Source organism: Arvicola amphibius, chromosome 3, assembly GCF_903992535.2.
Source record: "Arvicola amphibius chromosome 3, mArvAmp1.2, whole genome shotgun sequence".
Taxonomy (NCBI): Eukaryota; Metazoa; Chordata; class Mammalia; order Rodentia; family Cricetidae; genus Arvicola; species Arvicola amphibius.
Genome location: NC_052049.1, coordinates 186,503,478 through 186,518,963, shown reverse-complemented (window position 1 = coordinate 186,518,963; position 15,486 = coordinate 186,503,478). Strand labels below are relative to the sequence as shown.

Sequence of the window (15,486 nt, the reverse complement as noted above, 5' to 3'; positions counted from 1 at the left end):
CTCACTATTCACACTGCCCCACACACAGGACTCTCACTATTCACACTGCCCCACACACAGGATTCTCACTATTCACACTGCCCCACACACAGGACTCTCACTATTCACACTGCCCCACACGGGACTCTCACTCTTCACACTGCCCCCACATAGGACTCTCACTATTCACACTGCCCCACACAGGATTCTCACTATTCACACTGCCCCACACAGGATTCTCACTATTCACACTGCCCCACACAGGACTCCCACTATTCACACTGCCCCCCCCCACAGAACTCTCACTATTTACACTGCCCCCCCAGCTACCTTTTGCTTCAGTTTAAGTGGCATAGGGTTCATGTCTGTCTATTCTAACATTAATAAAAAGTAAGCCTGTAATTTTGCATGCTGTAGTTTGGGACATCTGTGAGCAAATGTATCTAAAAAGAAACACCATGGTCTCTGAAAATTGGGGGTCTGGAGAGGTTGTGCAGAAAGAGCTAGGTGGTAGATGACACTGTTGACAATAGGAAATCAATCGTATTCCTCGCGGGAGGCTGCAGGCCTCATTTGCGTGTCTGAAACATCCCAATGATTGCCACGCCTCAACCTCCTCCTAATGAGACCTGATGGGCCTTAGATGATCCCCGTCCTTAGAGGGAATCTTGTAATATCACCAGCAGTTAGGCGTGGAGCCCAAGGGGACAAGCTTGTCCCCGGGGTGGCCTTAAATATGGAAGCACACTGAATTTTAAAGCATGCATTTTTTCATCTTACCAAGGTCAAAATGATAAGCAATTTAAATTACACGTAAGGGAGAGAAAAGTACCGGAAGTTAAATGAGATCCAGGTGTTTATCTGTAGAAGCTGCCGGATCGCCTGAGGGCTAGAAAACGGGCTTGCGTAGGACATTTGCTCGTCAGTTTTCTGTTCCGATTTTGATGACATTTTTAGACTTTTTCATTTCCACACACCCAGTAACGAGATAAACAACGTGCAGACTACGAACAACGCTAGTTAAACATTTACAGTCTGTCCTGTCATTCCTTGAAACTATTAAAATGTAATGTTCTCATACAGAATCATTATAAATTTATATGCAGTCTGATGGACGGCGGAGCGCCGTCCTGTGGCCCGTGGCCGGCTGTTCTCAGAGTCGTGGTTCTGAGGTGATTAGATCCCATGATGTCCTGGGAGATGCAGCTGCCCCTTCTCATTTGCATGAAACACGTGGCTGATTATGCGATTGGGTTTGAGACCTTTGGAAATGCTTTCTGAACGACCGCCTCAACAGCTCTCTTAGGGAAGGAAGTGGCTGTGGAGACTGCCCTGGAGACCTCTGCCTTAAAGTCTCTATTAAGAATGTATCCAGAAAGAGGACACAGGAGCGGACCACTTCATCTCCAGGACTGTGTCTCTCTCTAGGCGCGGTCTTACGGCCCCATGCTGCCACTGCCGTGGTATAACTGCTCAGGAGGCATGGAAGTGGGGGCCGGGGAGTCTCCTGGACATGGAGAGGCTTCTAGCAACTGCGTGGCTACAATTTCTGTCAGAAGTCCCAAACTTGACAAGGAGTTTGAGACTTTCTCTATGTGAACAGTGCTGGTCACTGGGGCCCTGGGGATGAAGAAGGGGAGCTGCACCCTTCGCAGGCATGTAGGGGTGAGGGTCGGTACCATTCTGGGAGGAGGGCACTCAGTAGTTCCTGCGACCAGGTGATCCCCAAGAAGCAAGTTAGAGAATAGGGACAGCCATGGGCAGGGTCCTCTCCTGTGCCCTTTCTAGCCCCCTTTGTATCTCATTTTTAGAAGGGCTTGTAACTCAGAAAGTGAGAAACTCAGAAACAGCAGGCACGGACTGTGCTGCCCTTGGTGACAGAGAAAGACAGAGGGGTTCCAGGAGGGGCTGGGGTTCCAGGAGGGGCTTCCCTTAGCCTCCGTTCTCATCAGGTCTGTGTTGAGTACGAGGACACTAAACTTGGTGAATGACGAGTTTGCATAAAATATGGGCATTAGTGTTAGTTTGTGAAGAAATGGCTTTAACAGACCTCAGCTATTCTAGTGTAGTGTTAAATGATGAAATATTTACCACGAGTGTGATACTCCCATGATACAGCGTGGAGAATTTATCTCCATATCAGTAATGGCAAGATGGACAGACTGAGCTACATCTGTTTTTTCAGAAAGCTTGTGCGGCCCTGGGAGTGGTGCTGTGGGGAAAAGAAATGCATAGGAAGATCTGATAGGAAAAAGAAATACATAAAGAAAAATTATGCTGTTTCACTCAAAGTTGGAATGCGGAGCCTTGGGCCCTAAATTCCATAGAGACACTTCTCCAGAGAGAAGCCTGTGTGTTTTATATGTGTTTCCTGAACTCCAAGGGGAAATCAGGGTCCTGTGTGTACCTGCTAAACTGCCTGTGGGTGGGAAAGAATGTTTTGGCATCTCTTCAGCTGTCTGCTCTCTTGGAGCCCAGTCTCACAGGAGGCAGAGGTGCCCACAGGCTGCCATGAGCTGACTTGGTGCTATGGAGTCGGAACTGATGCCTCTGGCTGCTCTCCCCCGGGGCCATGAAGGGCAGGTGGTGACAAACCGGCACATTCCATGTTGCCAAGTACAGGCTGATGGGAATATGAATTCAGGTTGTCCCAACTAAAAGGGCCCGGGACCTAGATAGTCGTGTCTCTTTAGGAATGTCTCCAGAGCAGAGTTAGGGGACATAGGCCATCCAGCAGGTTCCTGTGCCTGACCCTGGGCCAGTACCAAGTGTGGAACTGACCTGCAGGAGTTGTATTGGGTTTGAGTGGGAGAATGACTGGGTTTCCAGTGACGTTAGTGTGACCTGTGTGGTGGTGTGATCTTCCAGATTTGCTCAGGAACAGAAGGATCTACCATTCCTGTCATCTGTTGGTCTGGACTATGTCCCTCATTTCCATGATGTACTTTGGCTTCTTGGACATCTCGGAGAGAGGCCTGGTTCTGTGCAAGCCTAGAGTCTTGGCTCCCCTGGAGTCTCTGAGCTTTCTGCATCTCCTGGAAACTGAGAACTGGGGACTCAGACTCTCTATGAGGTTTAGCTAGATCCTGCTTCTCGATTCCTCCCTGGTTCAAATGGTGCTGAATCCAATAGACACACAGACTCAAATGTAGGGACTCTGGGTTGCAGGAATCTAGCAATGCTCAAAGGAGTCTTTTGTTGTTGTTTTGGCTTTTTGTTTTAATTTTTGAGACAGAGTTTCTCTGTGTAGCTCTGGCTGTTGTAGAACTTGCTCTGTAGGCCAGGCTGGCGTTGAACTCACAGAGATCCACCTGCCTCTGCCTTCTGAATGCTGGGATTAAAGGCGTGCGCTATCTCCATCTGGCTGCTCAAGGGAGTTTTAGCACCTGCCTCCACCTGAGTGAAGCCTCATCTGTATTCCCTCACCCACAAAGCTCCTGGTGTTATAAAGAGAATGACACAGGCTTTGGTGGCAGAAAGACTTTAGTTGTTGGGTCCTCAATAATTCTTTCATTCTCTCTGACCCTGCTGTGTGAAGTAGGATCACCAAGTGAGTGTTCTGGAGTCCCTGTGAGAAGTGATATAGTAGAGCCCTTGTCCAGACTCTGGTGCTATACTACAGAGATGCTAAAACTGCTATCTGCTATTACCCCGCCATCTCTGTCACCTTATGCAGGGACCCAGGTAAGTATGCGTGTGTCGCAGCACCACCATGTCACGTCATCTCATGGTCCATTTGCTTTTTACGGGGTGTCACATTTTAGTACCTTAGAGTCCTCTTCCTGCGGCTGTGATGAAATACTTGGACAGAAACCACTCGAGAAGGAGAGAGTTTATTTCAGCTCACAGTTCAAGGCTACTGTCTGTGACGGCGGGAAGCAGACTGGCCACTTGTCATCTGCAGTCGGGACGAATGACTGCTCAGCCGGCTTTCTCCCTCTTACACAGTCCAGGAGCTCTGTGTAGGGGATGGTGCCCCTCACAGTGGACCGTCTCCCACCTCAGTTAGCCTAATCAATGTTGCCCCCTCCCCAAGGGGAGTTCTAGATATCGTCAGGTTGACAGAGCCGGCACTGATGTCTCTCTTACAGAGGGCAGTGCAGCAAGATTCCCTGGGAGTTCCTGCCCTCCAGGGCCCCAAGGTGGATGGCGCAGTGCAAGGTGACAGCTGACCCTTGGCTCGGCAGGTAATGAGAAGTCCTGCTGAGATGGTGTGTGCGTGCAGGGTGGGGACCTGGATCCTGGGACTGTTCGCTGCTGCACTGAGGCAGAATGACAAGCACACGTGACAGGGAGGGGTTTTAGGACAGAGTGTGGCTGTAGACCGGTAGCAAGGAATGAGGGCTGGACGCTGCTCAAGTGCTGAGAGCTGGAGGACAAAGGGTCTTTACGTGTTTGCCTGGGTGTGGGCTGCGTGGTTCCACGGGGGCTCTAAAATGGAAGCATTCAAAACAGGAATTCCTTATTTTATAGTTTTTCCAAAAATGAAAAGGCATTTGCATACTAAAGCAAAGTGTGCATGTGCGGTCTCGCTCACCCAGGCACAGCCGAGACTGAGTTGATTACCGGGTAAACTTTGAAGCTGTGGGTCGGAGCCTTTGAACTCAGCTGGGGCCGTGATGATGTTGCTTTTCTTTGGTGCCTGTTCCATTTAGGAAAGGAAAGGGTATAAATCTTGTGAATCCTCTCTCTCTCTCTCTCTCTCTCTCTCTCTCTCTCTCTCTCTCCTTTCCTCTGTCTAAAGTGGGGGATTCCGGTTGCCCCGTTCTGTAACTGGCATTCTCTGAAGTTGAATCCTGGGTAGTAACTCATGTGTTGTTTTTAAATCATTAGAAAAGTTTGAGACTCCTGAAAAGAAGTCCCTGTGCCCACGGCCCTCGGGTCCCAGAGAGAGCCCTGCCCCTCCTCACACAAGGTATAGCATCCCTGAATACATGGGAAGTGATTCCACAAGTGAATTTTAAGTTTTTGTTTAATTTTTGTTCTCTCTCTCTCTCTCTCTCTCTCCTCTCTCTCTCTCTCTCTCTCTCTCTCCTCTCTCTCTCAACAAGACCAAGAACCTAACCTCTGTTCACCATCTTTTGTCGATTATTTTATTCCCTCCTGTGTAGTTATTATAACAGTGTTCATGGCAAAAGTAACACATTGCAGAGGTCTGCGTAGCAAATGCATCCCCAAAGGGGCAGGATTCCTCTCCCCACGCTGTCTCTGGCTCCACATCACACTGCAGCCCAGCTTGGACCCTGGTGGGACGGCAGGACCTGCGTTTGCTCCCTTAATTGAACAAAAACTTTAAGCTCCTACCAGATATGACTGATATTATCAGAGAATAAATCCCACGAGAGAAGCGAAAAGACAGCTGTGGATGAATGACCCTAAAGTCCAACCCTGCTGTCCCAGCTGGTATCCAGCCAGAGCTCACCTTACACCTCCACAAAAGGAGCTCCTCAGTCTCTTCCGCCCTTGGATGAAGTCATTCCTGGCCTGTGCTCATCTCTCCAGGGTCGCCTCTCATGCCTCCCTCCTTGGCTCTGCCTGCCACGGTTCTGGCCTCTAGCAGGTCCTCTCTTGGGCTGTGCCTTAGCTCCCCTGGAACAGTGTTCTATTCCTGCTCTGCCTCTGTCTTCCTTGCCCTCTGGCAGATCTCTGTCATCCCCAGGTTCTGGAGGGGCCCAGTGTGTACCTGTGTGACATGTTGTCTGCCCCCTGGAGTGTGTGGCCACGCTGGTGCCTCATGCTTTACAGCGACCACATTCCTGAACTGCCCCGTTCGTGCTCTCCTAGCATCTAGTTAGGGTGTGGTGGTTATCGAGAGCAATCTGGTGTAGTGAGAAGGAAGACAACCCTAAGAGAGGAGGTGCGAAGCGGGAAGTGAGATCCAGAGCCTGGAGGTGTCGAGCAAAGAATAAAGGAGCGGAAGGAAATGCCCGACCCACAAGGCACTCATAACCCAGCACGGAGAGATTTATACTGCATTATTAAAGTTTGCTATGACATACAAACCAAAGGAGGGCACTTGGGACAGCTCCTGGGTCTCAGGGACAGCAGAGGGTCCTAGGCTGATGGTATGACAACCCTAATCCAGTGTGGGCTGGCAAACTGCCAGTAGTAGCCACAGGTCACCCCAAGCCCAAGCCCGTGCTGGGTGTAGGGACACCCTGAAGAACTTTGGCACTTTTCTGCCTCAGCCATAGATGAGCACTCAGGGGCTCCTCTGGGAAGAGGACATTGCTGTCATGAGCGCTTCCACAGACCTATCACACCCAGGCTAGTTCCCAAGGTGCTACTGAACAAAGACTCACCGAACGAGCCTAACTGTGTGCAATCCTGTTTGAATGCCTAAAAGTACAGAACAAGGCATGACGATCCATGCTTATCATTCTGATACTGTGGAGGCAGGGGCATGATGATCCTGTGAATTCAGGGTCAGCCTGGCCACACAGTGCAATCCAGGCCAGGTCTGTGCTACCTAGTAAGGCCCTGCCTTCAAATTAGAAACAAACCAACAGGAAAGACATAGTGGCGTTGAAGTGAGTCATTTTTTCCCCCCATTTCAAATAAATTGTGTAAAACTAAAGAGAAGACAGGCAGTGCAGCCACGACTCCTTGTTCCCGGGTCCATCCCCATCGGTCATCTCTGTGGAACCTGGTGGAGAGTAGATAGTTATCCTGGGTGCAGGAGAAGCCCCCATAGCAACAGAGCTCAGATATGTGAGTGACAGTGAGCTCACTATCCTTCCTTGCTAATACCAAGCGTTGTCATTCTTAGAGGCTCCTCTGCCAGCAGAGACTGGAGAAAGCAAGACGGCCTCAGACTGATGGAGGCTCAGGTGGAGGCATCCACAGCCCCTCCCACACGCTCTTTCCTGAGTGTGAAGTGGCAGTCGCTATGGTGTCTGTTCCCACTGGAAGCATTTACTTCTCCCCCAGCACAGAGAAGCATCATTCTGAGAGCTTGTCCATTCACTCTTCCTGAGCTCCTCAGTTCACTCCCCCTCTTCCTGAGCTCCTCAGTTCACACCCTACCTCTTCCTGAGCTCCTCAGTTGACACCCCTCTTCCTGAGCTCCTCAGTCCACTCCCCTCTCTTTCTGAGCTCCTCAGTTCACACCCCCTCTCCCTGAGCTCCTCAGTTCACACCCCCTCTTCCTGAGCTCCTCAGTTGACACCCCTCTTCCTGAGCTCCTCAGTTCACACCCCCTCTTCCTGAGCTCCTCAGTTCACACCCCCTCTTCCTGAGCTCCTCAGTTCACACCCCCTCTTCCTGAGCTCCTCAGTTCACTCTTTCCCGCTTCCTCACATGGCACCAGCGGCAGATGCTGAAGGAGGGAGAGAGGGAAACTCACTCATCAAAGAAGAACACTCAACTTTGCCCACCTCCTGTCATGGCCCTATTAGGATGAATTTATAATACAGGCCCTAAAATGGCATCACTTAATGCACGTTGAAATTTTTCACTGCCTTCACTTTTAATATGGACAAAATTACCTATAATTATCATGACCCAGGAAACTGTTCTGAATTATGAAATCATTTTATGGGTGCTTCAGACTTCATGTCTTCGACAACATGAGAAAAAGATCTGAAATGGAGTGTGTGTGTGTGTGTGTGTGTGCACGTGTGTGACACGCGCACGCGCACACACACACACACACACACACACCAGAAGACAATCTCAGGTGTCATTCCTCAGGGACAGAAGCCCTCACTGGCTATGCTGTCTAGGCTGGGTATTCAGCAAGCCTGCTGGGTTCACCTGTCCCCAACTCCCCAGTGCACAGAGTACAAGCATGTGCTACCATAGCCAGGCTTTTTTTTAATTATTGTATTTTTATTTATTTTGTGTGTCAGAGCAGGGGATCCTTGTGTGCCACAGAAGAAGTGTAGAGGCCAAAGTGTTGGCACACAGAAGAGTTCCAAAATAGCCTGGGATGGAGTATAACAAAGATTTATGCCAATGCAAAGTATTCATACCTATAGTACATCCCCCTTTAAATGTAAACAAACATTTATGAACAATCATTTAGGGAATTTGGGCATAGTTCTCTCCAAACTGCTTCCTGCTTTTTGTTGGGTGAAGTAATATTTTAGGGTTCATGGAGACCTCTTGGAGGGGTCTTGGTCAATCAAACCACATTAGTCTGGAAGGAATCCACAGGTTCTTGTCCTCTGTGGAAACAAAAGCAGAACCTCTTCTCCAAAGCAACATATTCTTAGACCCAAATTTTGAAGTCAAGGTACCTTTAAAATATATATGTTGGTTTTGGTTTGACAGCCTCTACAATGAAATGTCTCTCTGTACTTAGCTCATTGACAGCCAAAAATTCAAAGAAAATACTATAATGTACATAATCCAGATTCTCTGTGTATTTTCCATCTTTATGTGGCTTGTTTTTCTCATTCTGTTACTTTTTCTACAAATTTAATATTTATTTTAATATCTTTACTCCTTTAATTTATGACTTCTGTACTCTTTTATAACTGTGTATACTCTTTTTCCTCTTTCTCCTAAACCTATGTATATCTATCCAACTCTGTGACCCATTCAGAGGTATTTTTCATCTGAATCTGTCTTTACTGTGTATCTGCAATTATTTTCTGATCAGGACCACTTCTTAAAATGCTAAGCAGCATGGCTAGGGCTAAGGCTGCTTTGTGTTTTGGCTCTGCCCAATCCAGCATGGTGGAGGTCCATTCAGTGCCAACTCTGCGAGCCATGTTCACAGCCCCATTTCCAGGCACACAGAGGGTCTATGTTGCCATTAAGCAAGTTGTAGTATGCAGTGCACAGACCCCATTTAAGTGCAGGACTTCCAGAAAGAGCCAGAGTTCATTCTGCCAGCACGAACCAGGAAGCTGGATCTTAAAGAAGCCATGCAATTTTTTGCTACTAACACTGAGTCAGAAAGACTTCTCTTAAAGGAACCACAGCATCCTTGCTCACTGCCAGCAAAACAACCCATCCAAAAAAAAAAATGCAGCTAGAAAACAGGACCCCATTTTACTGCTGGCCCTCCCTAGTATAGAAATATCAAATCAGGATAGCTTTGCAATGTACTGTTTCAGGCTGTTTGCCTTTTAAAATTACTGCTTGGGTTGTTGACTTGAGTTTCATGAAGAAAAAAAAAAAACAGCCTTTGAATTTGTCTTGAGATTGGAACAGAATGCCCCACAGTTGTTGCCATCTAGTTCAGCACCATCTGGAGCGTCTGTGCCTATGCACAAGTTCTCTCTGGCTGCCCTTGTGGGAGCCTTGGGCCATGGTGGCCACTGAGTACTCTACAGGAAGCTAGTGCTTCTGAGGCATGGGAGTTCAGCCTTATTTAGTTTTAATTAACTTAAACTGAAATTTCCATGCCACATGCAGCTAGCAACTATTACATTAGACCCTGCTGTCTAGTTAATCACTTTGTAGCCAAAGGCGCTCATCAAATATATCCCTGTCTATTCATCGCTAGCGGTAGAGCCCAGGGATTCGTGTGTGCCAGCTAAGCACTCTGCCCCTGGGCCACCCCTCCCCCAGATCAATAGGTACTTCCAGAGTGAATGAATCAATGGATGAATGAATGTGGAGAAAATGACCCTACCCACGTTCATACAGCTACTCATGACCCTGGGACCATGCATAGGCTGACCCTAGCACTCCTGCCTGGCTCTCCCACTCCTAAAGGCAGTGATTGCACTAGTTTGGCCTTAATATTGACATTGAATCCTAATATCCGAGTACTTTATGGTCAAGTAGATTGAGGGAGAGAAAAAAAAGTCAGAAAATGTAATTTGAAGAGTGAGCACTAAAACCCCCATCAAACCTCAAATAATTTCTGCAAGGAGAAATATTTTTTGCTACCCAAATGAAAACATGTACTCCCAGCAATTTAATTATGCAAATATGACCCAGCAATTTAATTATGCAAATGTGACCCAAGCAGCAGAGAAGCAGGGTTAAAGGGCAGAATGAAGGTTGCTAAGGCTCCTGTTTCTGGTGAGATTTTCCTTGTTCATTTTCTCCTTGAGTTAAACGGCTCTGATTTCCATGCACTGTGTAGGTGGATGCCATATTTCTTTGTGATCCTGGCCCCTGCAACTGTATGAAAATGCTAAATGTCACTGCAAAAAAATCACAACACCCTGTGCTGCCCACACGCTGACAGCAGGATCCGGTGGATCTTGCGACATGGCCCTTTTAAGTGCAGTAGGAAGCGAAGCTGTGGTGTTCTCTCTAGCTGCATGCAAAAGCGTAACGTCTCATCTCTGCTTCTGCTAGAGGGAGTCTAACGCAAACGCCCGAAGATGTTTGTGGACAGAGTTTGTCATGTCTCCTCCAGGTTGGAGGAACCCCGCTCCTCCTGGACCTCGGTAGTTGGAGCTCTAGGAATGATCCTTTCAAGTGTGGATGCAAGGTGCACACACACTGAGGAGGGGTTGGGGGAACCAGGGATAGATGGGTGAAACAGGGCCAACCAGGAGAGTGAGGGAGACAACCAACGGTGTGACCTCCACGTCTCAGATCCCAGGGGTAACAGACACTAGGCCTCAAAATATGTCTCCGTTTGAAACCAGGGAATGGAGCATCAGGCTTGGCAGAGGCTACCTTGTAGGCCCGTAATCCCCATGTGCTTGAGGCTCTCTGGGGAGCAGACAGGGTTGGCCAGTCAAGAGCGGTCACTGACTAAAGTCCCCATGAGGGCCTGTGAGGACTCTGGCCAAGCCCACTAAGGTTTAGCTCTAGCCACCCCTCGTCCGTATTCCTTGTGTGATACTTCTTGGCTATGTTTGAGGGTGCTTCCATTGACCCAGCAGACTGGATAGCATCCATCTGCTGAGGGCCTGTAGAGGCAGAAGGCAGCCTCATTCTCTCTGGCTGGTGACATAAGCGGGTTCATAGATCTGGGCCAGCTGCCTTTCTTCTTAGGCAGTCACAGCTGGACTAGACCTATGCTGTTGGCTCTCTGGCCTTCAGGCTCCCCACCAGCCCTCCCAGGTCCAAAGCACACAGCAGCAGGTCAGTGGCACTGCCTGTCTCCCCAGTTTCCTGAGTCTGTCTGTCTGTCACCAAAAGCAAAAACCTCTTCCCTACAGAAGTATGCTTTGAATGTGTGGATAAACATATGTGCATATGTGTGCACACCATCCCCTGTGCAGCTACTGGTCCCTTCTCTGAGTCTTCCAGGGGGACTGAAGCTTCCTGGTAAATTTGGTCCAGGCAAATGGGTCCCCCCCCCCACCCCACCCCCCGCGCCAACAGTTTTTATTCTATCAGGATCACATTTGGGTCTCGGGAGTTTTAAAGGAAAGGGGTGAGGGATGACTGGAAGGAGCTAGTGGCAAAGCCAGTGGGAAGCGAGATCCACCTGGGGGAGGCCAATTAGGAGTGCACCAGATGTGCAAACTAAGTCTGACCTCCTCTGCAGAATCTTAGAATTCTTTTCTCAAGCCTCAGCGTGTTGTGTTGACGCCTACCTTCTCAGGCAGGACATCATCCGAGGTGTCTGCCATGGGCCCTGCTGCCGTGCCCACCACCTGTGTTACAGTCAGGGCCGGGAGGCTGGAATCCCAGGTGCGGCTCCTTTATGTTGAGGTGCTCTGATCCTATTGAGAAAAAAGTGGCTGCAGCCCCTTCTCCGTCTCCTTATTTACTTCCTGCCTTTTGAAGCAGGTCCCCCAGGCTCTGTGTGGAGTACAGGTGCTATTTTGAAGGTGACATAAAAGCTTTCTTCGTGAAGAAATTGCTTTGTTCCATCCAGAGGCTCTCTGCCTTTGAGAGAAGAGAGAGCCTGGTAAGCTCTCGTCTCTCTCGACAGAAAGGTGTTCTGTGGCCCTCTGTTCCAGGGATGCCAGCCCATCCCCACAGAAAGGGACTTCAAGGACCTCCACATCCGTAGTTGCCTGACATTCTAGGACTTCAGTTAGGATGGGAAGCCCAGAGGGCTGGCCTGGGGTCCATGCAGAGGGAAGGAAGCAAGGTGGGCAATAGTCTGTGGCTGAGGCTGGTTCTTCTGCAACAGGGCTGAAAGCTTTACCGGTGATTGAAGGCCAGGATACTCTGCACTGCGTGAAGGAACATTAAATTGTGAGGTCTTGCGAGGCTTTAACTGGTAGTGAGATCAGGACTCCAGGACCTCATAACTGTGTATGCGCATGCCTGTGTTTATATGTGTCTATGCATGATTGTCCACATGTGTGTGTGCCTGTGCATGTGTGTATGTCTGTATCTGTATGCATGTATGTCTGTGCATATGTTTGTGTGTGTGTGTCACCCTCCCTCCCCTGGCCTCTCAAACAGGTAGGATTTCATTTCCTTCTAGACAGTAACAGTGACAGGAACGAGGTGGCTTTTATTCTTGTACTCCACCTTTGCCTCACACAAGGGACCTGTCAAAACAATGTTGATTGTAATTTATCCAAGTAGCCTAAACTTGTTGTTTTTACATGTGTAAAATAAATACAGTCAGCGCTCCCTTTGGTATCTCTGGAGGCCTGCTGCCAGGGAACAACGCTCCCTGGCAGGTCACAATCTTTGGATATTTGGATTTGCTCAGGTCCCTTGCAGGTAGTGGCATGGTGTTGGTGGGTAACCCATCGCATCTCCCTGTGATCATCTCTAGTTTACGACGCTCAGTGACGCTTAAGTACTTACTATGCCACATTGCTCTGTGAGGAGTGACAGGACGACCCCTGTGCCCACACAGTGCACACACAGCCAGGCCTAAGTGTGTGCCTAAAAAAGGCACAGGCAGAGTTGATGAGAAGCACTGGGCACAGGGGTGATGGAGCCAGCAGTGCCTCTCGGGGATGCTCGCCCAGTGCCTGACTCGAGTGCACTCGTGATGTGTTTGCCTCTCGGGAAGCTTGGCAGAAAGCCCCGTATGCCCTTCTGAAGGAGCCCAGGCCTCGATGGAGGATGCGGCCAGCACCACACTTGTCGGCTGCCTGTGCATCCTTCCTGCCCAGCTCTCACCGTCTGGCCCCTCGGCTGTGGGAAGCCTGCTCCGGGGCAGGTGCACACGCCCAGTGACACACATGGCTCTCCTTGTTCCCTGCTTGTGTCTTCCTTTGAAAGAGCACAGATGACTTTCTATCTGGGTTGTCTCCCATTGAGGTATTCCATTTTTAGACTCCTCTTAGAGGCTTGGGCTGGAACTTTTTTCTTATCTAAAATAAGAAATAGCTCAAGGTAAGACTTTGGCTGATATTCAAAGTCCAAGTGTGCCTGGGTTCCTCCTGACCCCTGCCTCTGGTGTCTGGCCCCCTTCATCTCCTTGTGCCCCAGACACTTGTTTGGTGATGGCTGGTCTCCGTGTGTTCGTCAGCATGGATAGCATGTGCTCGCTCATGACAACAGGCCACATCCCCAGCCCATGTCAGTCGTGGGTAGGGCCCCGGGGATTCCCACTGAGCCAGATAAAGCATAGCTGGGACATTTTCCTCTAAAACCTTACATTTGTTTGGTTTAGAGGTAAGGTCTGTGCAGTCCCAGGCTGGCCTCAAACTCCAGGCCATCCTCCTTTCCATAACTGTGACTGAGGGAGGCCGAGGCAGAAGGATCACAAGTTGGGGCTTGGGGTGGCTGCATCCATGATGACAGGAGCTGGCCCCGCAGCTCGTTCCATCCCGACGGACAAAGACACAGGAAACCTAGGCGGGAACCTGGCTGTGGCCTTCATCCACCCAGCCCTCACTCCAGGCAACCCCTATGCTGCTCTCGTCCTCCTCCTCACTGTGAACCTCCATTCCTGCTTCTAGCGTGGATTCTAATCGGTCTTCATAATAAAAACTCGGAGTCAGCTATAGGTGAAAGCTGAAGGATCAGAGAAGCAGAGCGGCAACCTCTAGAGTTCTCACCTCTACCCATGCTCAGACCAAAGGGGCGATCCTGTCCTCAGACTGCCTCCTCAGACTGCATCTGAGCTCCTGTCTCCTCCAGCCATATCACTCCTGTCTCCACCTCCCTAGTGCTGGGATTAAAGGCGTGGGATCCCAAGTGCTGAGATTACCTTTGTGTGAGCTCTGTTTCTCTTTTTAGACAGGTTCAATCTTGTGTATCCCAGGAGGGTGGCCTTGAACTCACAGAGATCCTTCTGCCTCTGTCTCCCAGTCCTGGGGTTAAAGGTGTGTGCCACCACTGCCTGGCATCTATGGCTAGCTCTGCACTCTGATGTTCAGGCAAGTTTTATTTGTTAGATCACAAACAAAATACCATTCACCTACTCCTCCACAGACCGAGTTAAACTTGAGTTATTAAGCAGAATTTTTTTAAAAGTACTGAGACAGTTAAGTCCTGCGACCAGAGTGGAGCTTCCTCATATATAACACACATCCTGCGACCAGAGTGGAGCTTCCCCATGTATAACACACACATCCTGGCTGGGGCGAATGTTTCAGAGACCACAGCGTTCCTTGGTCTCAGTGCCGTGTGAACTCACATTTGGAGGCCCCTGGAGTTAGAGGTGGAAGGATAAAAGCGGTGTCTCTGGCACCAGAGTTCTTTTCTGCCGCTCACTCTGTGTGTGTTCTCTTCAAAGTTAGTACAGTGAGTTTTGGTTTTGGGTTTTTTTTGGGTTTTTTTGTTTGTTTGTTTGTTTGTTTGTTTCCTTTGTGATCTACAGAGAAAACAAAACCCAACAGTAATCTAAAATCGTCTTGGAAGCCCACAAATTTCAAACTGGAAAGAATATAGGACATCAGGGTGGGACATTCTCTGTGCTGCCAGTGCTGGAGTCCTCAAAGCAGAAGTTAGCACAAACCTGAGCGGATGCTAGAACTGCTAGAACCACAAACGACTCAGCAGGCCCCACAGACGGGGGCAGAATTGAGTCCTCCCTCTGATGGGGACAGAATTGAGTCCTCCTCCTGACGGGGACAGAATTGAGGTCTCCCTCTGATGGGGGCAGACTGAGTCTTCCCTTGATGGGGACAGACTGAATCCTCCCTCTGATGGGGACAGACTGAGTCCTCCCTCTGGTGGAGATAGACTGAGTCCTCCCACTGGTGGAGAGGCAGCCTTTCCACCTAATTTGTGGGAATCCTAGCTATGCTTTCCGTGGGCTAAGCCCCCTTCAGCTTGCAACCCCCTTTTCCAACTCCCTATGTCCAGCCCTCTTCCCATTACTATAGCAACGCAGATTTCATGATAAGTGATTGGGGGGGAAGTGGTAGGGGACCTCACCTGCCCCCAGATCTGTGTTCACGCTGTCATGGGAACGTTATTCTCCTCTCTAGATCCTGATGTAGCACATGACACATGACCATTAAGTAGGTGGGCGTCAATTGTGTGGTGCCAACCGTCTCGCCCTAGCACCCACCGTGGCCCGTGGTGCCATTTTTTCCTGCCCCTTGCCTTATCCCAGCCCTAAGAGCAGCACCACCTGTCTGTCATCCATGGACTGAAAACCCTGAAATCAAGACCCCAAATAAACCCTTTCTCTGTAAGCTGATTACCTCGGGCATTTGTTACAGCGATGGAAAGCTAACTGACGCCCCCTCCATCCCCCTCTTTCCCTGCTCACCC

The 15,486-nt window shown here is 49.5% G+C and overlaps 1 protein-coding gene across 1 annotated transcript in view; it reads left to right on the top strand.

Annotated features, from left to right (window-relative positions):
• Ulk4 (unc-51 like kinase 4) overlaps positions 1–15,486 on the top strand; it is a 275,070-nt gene that overhangs the window by 224,389 nt on the left and 35,195 nt on the right. The window lies entirely within an intron of this gene.